Here is a 12,500-nt window from a genome sequence, read left to right on the forward strand (position 1 = left end):
GGGGGAGGGTGGCGGGTCTGCTATGATGCAGTTTACTTGGCTTCTGATAATATATTTCCTCAAAGGTATTTTTAACCTGAAAAGAGCTTCACTGAGTGAGAAGTAGTGTTAAGAGCATATCAGTTTCAGTTTCACTTTCAGTTTTCACCTGAGAGCCTGCAGGACTTATGGACGGGGTGTGTGGGGAGGGGGGAGGGGCGCTCTGCCATGAGGAAGTTCAGCTTAAAGACACGTCCCAGGGGCGTTTCTGGTCCCCACCTGTCGTTTTGCTCCTCAGCATGGCTGCCTAAAAACGCTGCAGGATTTCTCAAACATGCACGAATGAGTCAAAGCAAGGCTTTGGGCATGTTTTTTATGAGAGTAAAACATTATAACATGATCTAAAACTCAAAAAAGTTGATTTTACATGATATTGCCCCTTTAAATATTTGAGAGATAACTTGACGTCTTTTACCTTCACTTTGTTTTCAAACATGTCAACTCCTTTGGACTTTTAACTGTATCTTGACCCTCAAAAGTCTGTMATTTTCACACAAAAAAATCCATATTACTCACACACATGGATGGGTGGGGGTTTGAAAGCAGTCGGCCGCAGGGACAGGCAGAATGTGGGGCGTAGCAGCGCCCGCAGAGCAGTGGAGCATGGAAGGACTGGGAGAGGTGGCAAACTTATTTCTAATTATTTCTGGTGGCAGATGGGATTCTTTAACTTTATTTGGGATGGGGGCTTACGTCCTACAGGCTACAACACATAAAATAAATTTGAAGCTGAGTTTTTGAAGAAAATCCATGATTTTTTTACATCCCTGCAAAATGAGGAAAATCCATGTAATTTAAAGGCAATCCGTTCAACATAACATGTATGTATTGCCAGAAAGTATTTTTTTTTTCTTTGCAAGAAATGATCTGCCAGTGAGAAAAACACATTGTGCTGCCTCCACTAACTTGTAAAGATAATTGATAGAGACAGGAAACAAACTCAACTTTGATGCTGCAATGTTGTCAGAAACCCACGTCTTCTTATTTAGCCTAAGATCATATTATCTTCAAAGCCGGAAAGTACATTTTCTGATTAACTGGAGCAATTACTAACGACATTTCAACTGGTAAGATCATTTCTGTCGCTCACACATACACACATATACTGATCGTAATAAGTTACAAATCTTAACACATAGACCAAACAACGATGTGAACAAAAGTTGTGTTGTTTTTCAGCTTACCTGGGCAGGTGACAATGGTGTTTAATCCGAAAAGAGCTGAACTGATAAGTAGTTAGTATTGGTGCTCAGCAGTGTTTGTTTCCTCTGTTGCTGCTGATAGCCTGCAGGAGTCACAGGGCAGGCCGGGGTGTGGGGGAGGTGTGCTCTGTGATGAGGAGGAAGCTCAGTTCGGAGACACAGCCCAAAAGGCAGTTCTAGGCCCATGCGGTTGTTTTTGCTCCCCTGCCTGGCTGCCTCAGGACACTACAGGATTTCTCAAACATGCATGATTGTCTCAAAGCAAGACTCTAGGCATGTTTTTGATGAGAGKATAACATTATAACAAGATATAAAGCTCAAAAAAGTTGATTTTACRTGATATTTCCCCTTTAAATCCAAATGAGGCTCTTCACACCCTGTGCAAACAAATGAGGCCTTTGCTTTGGCACCAACTTCTACCTGTGTGGCACAACTGGCCACAGATGGTGAGGGAAATAAAGCCCAGTTTAGTTTCGTATGGATCATTAATACAAGCGATGACCTCTAACACTGGCATTGGCAGAAAGTAGCTGTGGTTTGGGGAAATTAACTTCCTGCGCTGCACCTGAAAAGCAGAGCAAAGCATCCAAATTGCCTGCAGTAAAATCCTGAGTACACATACAGTAAAAACGTGTTTGTTTGTTTTTTTAATTTAGTGCGTTTCAGGGCTGCATGATATTAGAAAAAAATTAATTTGTGACAGTGCTGATAAATATTGATAGAGATTTATCATCTAAACWGGATGTAAGCATCTCCATGTAGGAACATTCTGATTGTCTGAATTTATATTTGACTGGCATTTGGAAGGTAACAGGATTTATTGTAACTGATCAGTAGTTTGAATTCTGATATGCACATTGGGCCACATGCAAGAACATGTTCGTATTCTTATCCTAAATTTCTCTTACTTTTGTTTGTACGAAGGGTTCGTATGAACATGTCACGTCAGATTCAACAAACTCTTCTATCTTCAGGAAATGTGTGTAAATGAGGAGCGTAAACTGATGAATGCATATCCAGGTGCTCGTGCACGGGGAGAGGTGATTAGCATAATTACCACTTCAAAAACACCATATAAGGATATACGTTTCCTGCCCCACATGCCAGGAAGTGTTCATTCATAAGTGACATCGCAAAGTAAAAAAGAAGAACTTTATGAGTTCGGAAATTGAAGTTCTGCTCTCAGAGATCCAGAAAATAAAAACGTCATTTTTAGCAGCGTCAGCTGTGGAATTAAAGGAGCTGCGTAAAGGAATGAAATAACTACTGCCTTAATGTTGTGTCTCCTGTGGGTCGTACAGTCACAGAAATAAAAATCTAAAACATTTTTATCTCTCTCTGTAGTCCTGCTCCAGTTTTTCTTTGGTCAAATATTTTTAATTTAAGGATAAACAACTCTATTACATAGCTTTCATTCATTCAGAAGAACAGTCGCGCACCGCTACCCCACACCCCACCCCCGGCCGTCTCCCCACTCCCGAGCATCGCAAGTGTCAGATGCATTTCTGAAAACAAGCATTTCAAAATGTCTCCAAACTTCAAGTAATACATAATTTTTTAATTAGGGTAAACAAAACTATTACATAGCGTTTACATTTATTCAGAAGAAGGGTGGTTGCGCACCGCTACCCCCCACCCCCGGCCGTCTCCCCACTCCCAAGCATCGCAAGTGTCAGATGCATTTCTGAAAACAAGCATTTTAAAATGTCTACAAACTTCAATTAATACATAATTTAAGTTGGTTTTTAGTTTGAGATCTTCATATTAATATTGTAGTGTTATACAACAGCATTAAAAGACAATTTAACTTAATCTAACCAATTTATATTGTTAGTTACATTTAAGATCAAATTCTAATTCAAACAGAACAACCTATTGTCAACATAATTATGGAGTGTTATACAACAGCATTAATAGCCAATTTAATTTAATCTAACCAATTTATATTGTTAGTTACATTTAAGATCAAATTCTAATTCAAACAGAACAACCTATTGTCAACATAATTATGGAGTGTGATTTATTTTCAACTCAAAATATCTTCAAACTAATGAAATACAAAGTTATTAGTGAGAAAAATCCATCTGATAACAGCAGACTGACTGCTCATGAAATATACGACAGGTCTGGACCACTCGTGAATTTTGTTCGTATCTGAAAAAAGTCTTAGAATTTGAAAACCTTGGTGAATGCTACAAATTCTCCTAAATCACACGTACGCACAACTTAAGAACAAATCTGTTCGTATGAATGATTCTTGCATGAGGCCCAATATTCTCACAATATTAAATTATAAATAATTGTCCAGTCCAAGTTGTTCACGTTGTTTTCTTGCATTATGTGCTGCAACTAGTGCAGGGTGATCGGGGCCCACTGTTAATCTTTGGGTGGCACACCAAAACCAAACATCTTACTCAAATTTCAGGACTTACTTATTTTTCTTTTTGATTTTTGCACCTAGATTACTGAGATGCATCAGGACACTTCAGGACTTTAGTTTTTTTTTTCCTGCAATACAGGAGTTAGAGAAGCTTTCCGGTTTACTCTTTTTCCCGATAAGCTCTGTTTTCCTAATAAATAAATAAATAAATAAATAAATAAATAAATAAATAAATAGAGCATGCAGGCTGCCACTTCTTAATTACAAGAGCCATTAACACTGGCGGGGGGAAAAAAAGTTGGGTGCAAGTCGTTCACTCGATAAAGCAGACGAATGCTTGTCAGTGTGGTAGCTTATCGCAGGATGCTCATCAATCACAGTGAGAAACAGCCTTGGACTTCTACCTCACAGAGACAACATCGCATGGAGAGGCAGCTCATCCATAGTCTCATAAATCCTGAACTGTGATCCACTGCTCTCATCAGGAATACATAACAGAACTTCATCGGAGGATCCATCCGTCACCCGGTGCCCTGCACGCACCATTACTTTCAAAGTCCAACTCCTACACTTAATGCACAGGCGGACAGCAGCCGGATATTGTCTCAGGCTCAGATTATTCAGTCTAAAAGCGGAGCCTGCTGTCACTTAAGCCCCAAAAAGACAGCGTGACTATGAAAATTTATGCAGCAAAAGGGCTACTGGTGACAGGCACGAAGCTAAAGATGGCATCTTRAAGAGCTGACATAGACACAGAAGCCTCCGTGTTGTGACAGATGGTTTGTTGGTGTCGAGGCAGAAGCTCTTTCTCTTACTGACGAGGTACGGTCTGTTCAGAATACAAAGTCGTCACTCGAGAGTTGAAATTTAACGTGGAATTATAGGTCWTGCTCTGCTTAAAGGAATGTGTAYRAAACTAAAATCATCTTWTGCTKAGGGTTGACACGGTTATAGTAGTTTTGGTTAAACCTTGACATACAATCTTGTTCAATACTGTAAGGTATCACTCCCAGCATATATGTTGTGAATGACTCATTTACTGCACATCAAATTTTAGATCAATATCTGTTAAGGTGACTGAGTTATAGTCATTTTGGTGTTGGCTAATGTTGATTAGCTGTGGCAGCTATATTGAATCATGTTAAATCCAAAAGCTAAACAGTTAATCCAATGTTTATTTTCTGCACGTTTCATTAAAACGTCCAGTGGTTAATGAGATACACATGCAAAAACTCGCCTTAATCGCCTTAGTATGAAAGATAGGATAATAATATTATGTATTTTTCTWCTGGGAAAGTATTAAAGCTCACATTACAGGTTTCCAGAGTTTGATGCCATGTCTCCATACTGCTTCTTTTATTCATGAATTTTCCAACCACTCAAATTATTTTGTRAGAAACAGGAGGAGAGTTTCATTTTTGAGACTCCGGTTCATCACAGGGACACACAGCTTCACCAATACACCCTAATATACAGGGATTAAGAGAGGAAGACCAGGACGAAATCCATACAAACATCACACAAATAGGTCAGAAAGTTTGCAGTTAATGAATYGGAGTACGTTAAGCACTGAACAATGTTGTCCAGGCTCCAGTGGCTGTTTGACCCAGGGAATTTGAGTTTCAAAGCCTCCCCAAACACCGACCGCAGTGCTACAATTATTACATGCTCGGTGGCTTTAAGTACAGTTTRTGTGAGCCTGTTGCAGGAAGAGAAGTATTAAAGGTTTTTCCACAGTGTTGTGGTGTGGCGAGCTGAGGAAAACCATGAAGACCTGTGAGCGTTTGAGCTGCACTGATTTAGTACAAGTGCCTTTTTTTCTTCTTCTTCTTCTTCTTCATTCTTCCTGCAGCACAGCCTGAGCAGAGACGTRAAGCAGGGGTGCAAAACCACAGGACTTCATCAGCTTTCTGTTACTGTTTGAGTTTGTAACGTTCTACAATGAGCTACAAACAAAAATGTGCATATTGTGTGTGTTTTTCTTTCTTTTTGCAACAAAATCATTTCTTCTTTTAATTAAAGGCCTAGCAATAAGTATCAGTATCACTAGCGATGAACAAAAAGCTCAACATATAACATAGAACATAGAGGTGGCAGAGTGGAGAAGTGCTGTCCCTTCACAGCATGGTTGCAAGAGCACCTCCTGCCTGCATGCATGCATTTGTTTTTTTTGTTTGTTTTTTTTTTGCGTACTCTGGTTTTGTAACTCCAGGCATGTAGCTAGAGGGGCATTGCAATAGGCGTAGATGGCATTACGGACAGGTGGGATCCAACAACAACACCCCACACACACACGCAAACACACTGTCCCTACATAGGATGAGGAAAATATCCAATTAAATCTGATGATTAATGTTCCGTTAATTAGACTAACATTTACTTTGCAGCATCCATTGAGACTCCAGCGTACGTGTCCTACGACTAACGGTGCATTCAGAAATGTCAAAATTTTCAAAACCCAGATGTGGAAGATAATTGTTCTGTAATGTTAAGTAACCGAGCTCGTCTRCCATTAATAAACTCTATTTGGTTTTACCTGTAGTAGGCTAAAGGTGAATATAGATGTGTTTTAAATTTTATTTTTTATTTAGAAGTCCTCAAAATAAATCTATTTTTTTTATTTGTAAGGAATTTGTAATATTACTGTTTATTTAAAATGTGAGTTCCATTTACAGCATATTGATTTCTATGTAAATGTTGTTGTTGTTTACATTTCTGAGTTCACACACAAATGCTGAAATTAAACATATTGAAGGCAAAGTTTTGGTGGGTGACTGGTATTCCAGACAAATAACTATTACATAATGTATGAATGGTGTTGATTGGGAAGATGTTTGTTTAACTTTGTTCTTGTTGTTCATCCTTGATTTCAAACTATTTTACAATGAATTTTTTGCAAACTATTCACCTATAGTCTGTTACTAAGGTAACTACTTGACAATTACGTATGAACCTAAATTACACATAAATAACTTGAGTTGAAATCCTTTGCTGAAAGTTTGGTCCCCCTTAGTTCAAAGATCCCATCTGCACCCCCTGGTCAGAATGTACGGAAGAGCATTGCATTCACCAAATAAAAAAAATTAGGACTCCTGAGCTCATAATTACAAGATCTTTTCTCGTAATTATGAGATCTTATCTCATAATAACAAGATCAGGATCTCATAATTATGAGATAAGATGTCATATTACGAGATAAGTTAAAGAAAGTCAGCTGATTTACATTACAGGAAAAGTAAACAATGACGGCACTATAACATTTTATATGCTTTCATTTCCTCTTAGGTATGAAATATTGGGAAATAYTGAGTTTACTTAATGTGGATGGTGTTATATCTATTAATGTGGGTTTATTGATCAATCCACCTGCACATCGGTTAGAGTGTTCTGYTCAATTCAGCTTCGCCACAAACATAACACCGTCATTTAGCTGGTAGTGGTGCTTCTGGTTTCAGCAAATGGATATTTCAAAATAAGAGTCCGATTCAATACAGTCCATTCATGTCCATCATGCCATCACATTGATGGCATGATGCTGTATGGATGGTAGTATGTCGACATTACGCAGGTATCTTCCTTGCGGTTGTTCAAGCGAAAAGCCCACTCTGACATACTGGAGGTCGCTCTCTTCCTGCAGTACGGGATGCTACGGCTATAAGTAGCTAATGAATCTGAAATGCTTAAATTACGTCCTGTATGTACACAAAGAGCAGAGCACACACCTCCTCCTGTTTCAACCCTGGGACACAACTTTATTAAACTCTGATGAATAAACATTATACAGCTTGGTCTGGGCACACGTGCGTTCGGCATTACACACGTCCAGGACCATTACCTACTCAAAATCCACAGGAGATCAGGATCTCGGAATTATGACATCATATCTCATAATTATGAGATCAGGAGTCCAAATTATTTTTAATTTGGTGAATGCAATGCTCTTCCGTAAGAATGACTCCCTCAGGGCACCATGCCGATATTTGGGTTTCCAGAGTTTTTTTTTACCTTATATACATTTTGTAAACTTCGGGGGTGACCGCAAATATTTTATTACGCCAGGGAAAGACTTAAAGAATTTGGCCTAAAGTGTCGATGCCTTCTTCCAAACTTCTAGCTAAATGCATGCCTCCCACCGATCACAAACATGTTAGGTTAATTGCTAACTCTAAACTGACAYCAGGTGAGAGTGGGAATGATTGTCTGTCCAATTTGTCTCCATGTGGCCCTGTGATGGACTTCCATCCTGTCCAGGGTGCACCTGGCTCCAGCTCCAGAAAAGTGGGCAAAATAAAATGGATGGWTAGAGCCACCGGATGAAGAGGACTCATCACAGGTTAGGTTCTGCTGCAAAACAGYGTGGCTCAGCACGTCTCTCCCTTCCTGTGAGGCTGCTGTGGGAACATATGTCATCACAGCCTGGCCCGGCATGAAGCAACTCAGACTAACATGAAATAACCCGAACACCATAATAGGAAATGTGTACATGTGGATTGGGGTGAGGGTGGGGGGTTGGGGGATCAAGGGATGATCTTGTGTGCCCTTGATGCATTATTGACTCCTGCAGCAGCGACTGGAATAAAAGACCCCTGAAGGAGAGGTCAGACGCTTCATTTAAGAAACACAGAGTGATGCTTCAGGCTGGAAAAAAAAAAAGATAATTCAGAAGACAAAAATAAAAAGAGGTGTCAGAGTTATCAGAGCGGAATATCTACAGAGGTGGTTTGTGATTTTTGGAGCCACAGCAGCCCTAAAGGATGCAAAAAAGAAAAAAAGTCCCAGACAAGTCTGTGATCTCAAAACAGACAGGAAAACGTGGGACGCTGAGAACCTGGCAGCAAGCCGGGCCATGCAACAGTGTTTATTACAGCCTGTAATTTCTTGTTGATTTCGATAAATCAGCACCCCATCGGGGCCTCTAGGATTTACAGCACTCTCCTTGAGGAAAATGAAAACACAATAAAACAGTGTGCACAAACAAGAAGACCAGCAGTTTAAATTTACGTGACATTAAATGCAGGATGGCACAGGAACATTTTCATTTAGACTCAAATACGAGCTATACAGAGTGCAAAATGAAATGATCCTTCTTCCCCTTCTCATCTTCTCCTAATCCAGTCTGCAGCTCTGCATTTGTCCAGAAATTGGAAAACATTTCATCACTGTCGATGTCTATTGACCTTAAATAAATTCATTTGACCAGGGCAAAGCTCTTTGCATGTTTCCTGCCAAACACTCTCTGGCTTTCTACATGAAGCAAACCTAAAACTTGGTATTTCAAACTGCAGTCTCACAAATCTCCCTGCCTGTAGTGGCGACCCGCGACCATGGAGATACTGTATAAACAGCTTTTTATAAGGTAAAAATAATAAAACAAGGTCTTTGTCTGCAATGATTAGACACGTTTTTTATTATTGTCATTAGTGATTATATCAATATCGGCTAAAATAATTGACAAAATCCTACACACTGTGCCTTTAAGTGTACAAGTTCTTCTAAGGGTTGTTAAATAGTAAATTATTTAAAATAAGCAATAATTGTTACATTTTATCCATTTGAGTACATTTTGACCCGAAATTTTTAATATCTGTGTTATACTGCATGTTGAATATTGGCTGCTCTGGCAAAAAAAGATGGGCTRTTTGAAATCTTTGGCAAATATGTCAATAATAACTGTCTGTCCTGCAGTAATTAAGAGTAAACAGGTGGTCTGCACTGAAAAAAAAAAAAACCACCCAAGAAGAAAAACCTATAGAAACTTGAGCTCAGAATGACGGAAAACTAAGTGAGAGAAATCCCCATTTTGACTGAAATCACGGCTTTGTGTTGTTTTATAAATTAATACTTCATCAACTCCAACATAAAGAGAACTGCACCTAAACCACCGATCAGCTGGAGGAAAATTCATCAAGTGCATTTATTCATTCTACATAMATCTGGGGGRGTGGGGTGGGGGGTGAGCAGAAGTGAAACAGAGCGTGCCTGCTGGAGGCCACGCACACGACGCCCAGTCTAAATCACTCTAATCATCCATCCCACTCGCTGTATAATAATATACTGCAGGGAGGAGGAGAATCCCCCCACCACGTTCAGAGCGCCCGCTGYGTGTCTCAGCTTCCCACACACACTTTGTCAACTTGGAAGAGGATGCGCACACAGACGCACACAAACATACACGCAATGAGCTAATGCTTAAACAGCATCATACAGCCTGAAACACAAGCCTGATTTAATCAGAAAGAAATGTCCGCTCAGGGTGAGAGACATTGTGCACCATGCTCATCAGTTTTACAGAAAAAGATAAGTAAGCTCTCACTGTTTTTCTTTGGTTACATTTTTTTCCCTCTTTTAAAACAGAAAGGACAGAAACTTTGCTTTCAGTAAGGTTGTGTGCCAGTTCATTAACAAACAATACTTATAGTATACCAAAGGTGATGTCATTCCCAAAGTTTGACAAGATTTAGGCAACACAGCATGCCATACCTTCACATTTCCTCACAGTTCTCTTTTTTTAATACACAGAAATGTCACAGACTGTGTGCTGCTGGGATTACCTTTTTAATTAAAAAGAACAGCATAAATGTAGATATTCCTCCCTGAATAAAAGGCCTTTTTGGTCATTTCCTCTGCTGAATATATTGACTTTTAATACTAAAGTTTGCAAAGAATGCAAGCAAAATTTWAAAAAGTTCAGTCTAATACACTTTTTTTTCTGGATTACTCTTTTTAACTTTTATAGCAGCAATCTATTTCGAATTGAATGGCTAAAATATGTCGGTGTAACTGGTAATACGCGTCAAGTAAAAGGAGTAAATTTTCATATTTGCTATATGGAGCAGAAAAATACATACAGACATCTGAACTGTGCTTCTATTTTTGACATTAATACAGTTCAGAATCATTTGAGTTGATTTAAGTTATTATCTCTTAATAAGCCTAATTACCTAAATTTGTCAGAGCAAAGGTGTGGGGTTTTAACCATTAAAACTCTGAGGTGTGCAGTGTTTGGTTAGGTGATTATAGTGTGACATTACGCTCCTCAGATTGTTGCTAACACGGAATATTACAGCTCATGCTGACTTCCAATCAGCTCTAAAACAATCAAAGTAAACATTAAACTGAAGAGAAGCTCAGCCTCTGTAGGACTGTTTGTATGAATCAACAGACAATTATAAAGTGTACAGTATATGTTAAAGGCGCATTATTATGTGTTTCTCAGGCATACATTTAAATACTATACTATAATAAAGTATCTATGTCATCTTTAGCTGTTATTAAAATGTTGTTTTTATGTTTAAATAGAAAATAAACTTATCTTCTCATCACTTCCTCTGCTACACGCCTTGAAATTGGCCTCTGTCTCTTTAAGAACCTCCTTCCGCTTCTGTCTCGCCCATTTCGGTGCAGGGGGGGGGGGGGCTGGTATGATGCAGTTTACTTGGCATCTGAAAATACGTTTCCTCAAAGGTATTTTTAATCTGAAAAGAGCTTCACAGAGTGAGAACTAATGTTGAGAGCTCAGCAGACAGTTTCACTTTCACTTTCACTTTCACCCGAGAGCGTGTAGGAGTCATGGGCAGGGTGTGTGGGGAGGGGGGAGCGCCACCATGAGGAAGTTCAGCTTAAAGACACGTCCCAGAGGCGTTTCTGGTCCCCACCTGTCGTTTTGCTCCTCAGCATGGCTGCCTAAAAACACTGCAGGATTTCTCAAACATGCATAAATGAGTCAGAGCAAGGCTTTGGGCGTGTTTTTTATGAGAGTATAACATTATAACATGATATAAAACTCAAAAAAGTTGATTTTACATGATATTGCCCCTTTAAAAGAATTGTTAGGTTTATTCGTACCATACAGTGCTGTACTGTAGTTTTACACTAAGATAACACAGGAACGTATTTACACAAACCTATTGGTATAAGACTGCCCTTGATTCAAAAATTTAAATGTCTGAGGTTTTTTTTTAATAAGACATTTTTCAAAACATTTTAGGTGGTTGTCTGGTTCTAAGTTGGCCCACAACTGGTGAAACTGGTGTACGAGATCTGGCAGATCAGACTCTGAGTTGGAGCTCAAACTGCTCCAATGTTAGAGGGGAAATACCTCCTGGCTGCCCAGAGGGTCTTAACATCACTCTACATGGCATTTTCATGCTGCCTCAAAAGAGAGGATGTAACACTGTGCCATCAGCATCCACTGTATCACTACCAAARGTGACTTAGGAGCCATTTTTCTCCTCACTGATGCAGGAGCTCTCCTCTCCAATGCTCTTCCAAAATGCTCTTTCTGGGTGCTCAGCCTTTTTTTTTGTCAGTCAGTGTCAGTAGACCTGCCTCAGACTAATCAATAACAGTTTCCTCCTCCCCTGCCTGATTACAGATGCAGCTCTGGTGTGTGTGTTGGGCCTCAGCCTCTTCCCCACCTCCATAAATCTCTGCTTCTTGTTGCCACTTGTTGCCACATTCAGTTTGTTTGACCAAAGTGTCTCAGATGCCTCAGAAGAAGACAGTCATGCCATTAAAAGCACAAGCTTCAGGAGAGATCATCAATCTGCTGCCTCCCCTCTCATCTCTGCTTTCAAGCACCTCCACGCTCAAGATCTATTCCCTCGGTCTTCGAAACAGCCGTGGCCTCCAGAATCTGCTTTGGGATCCAAAAATCCTTGCATTCATATCAGTGAGTGYATATTAACAAATAAATACCACATCCCTTAAGAATTACCATCTCATTTGCCTTTCCTTTAATTCCACCTCAAGTTGACCCCTAGTTTTAGCTAAATTAGCAGTAGGCAGCTACCGCACTGCGTAATTAAAGGTCCAAGTACAGTAATTAAAAATGGTTTGTGTTAGTCACAGAGCAGATTGACTTATTGAAACTCGATACA

The 12,500-nt window shown here is 39.6% G+C and overlaps 1 protein-coding gene across 2 annotated transcripts in view; it reads right to left on the minus strand.

Moving 5' to 3' along the window:
- Positions 1 to 12,500, minus strand: part of chst15 (carbohydrate sulfotransferase 15) — a gene marked incomplete at its 3' end in the record, with an annotated part of 52,382 nt that overhangs the window by 38,201 nt on the left and 1,681 nt on the right. Inside the window, 1 exon segment of one of the 2 annotated variants that reach the window (XM_014007031.1) lies at positions 1,224 to 1,413. 2 annotated transcript variants of the gene reach the window in all.

This window comes from Austrofundulus limnaeus, unplaced genomic scaffold, assembly GCF_001266775.1.
Source record: "Austrofundulus limnaeus strain Quisiro unplaced genomic scaffold, Austrofundulus_limnaeus-1.0 Scaffold39, whole genome shotgun sequence".
Classification (NCBI taxonomy): domain Eukaryota; kingdom Metazoa; phylum Chordata; class Actinopteri; order Cyprinodontiformes; family Rivulidae; genus Austrofundulus; species Austrofundulus limnaeus.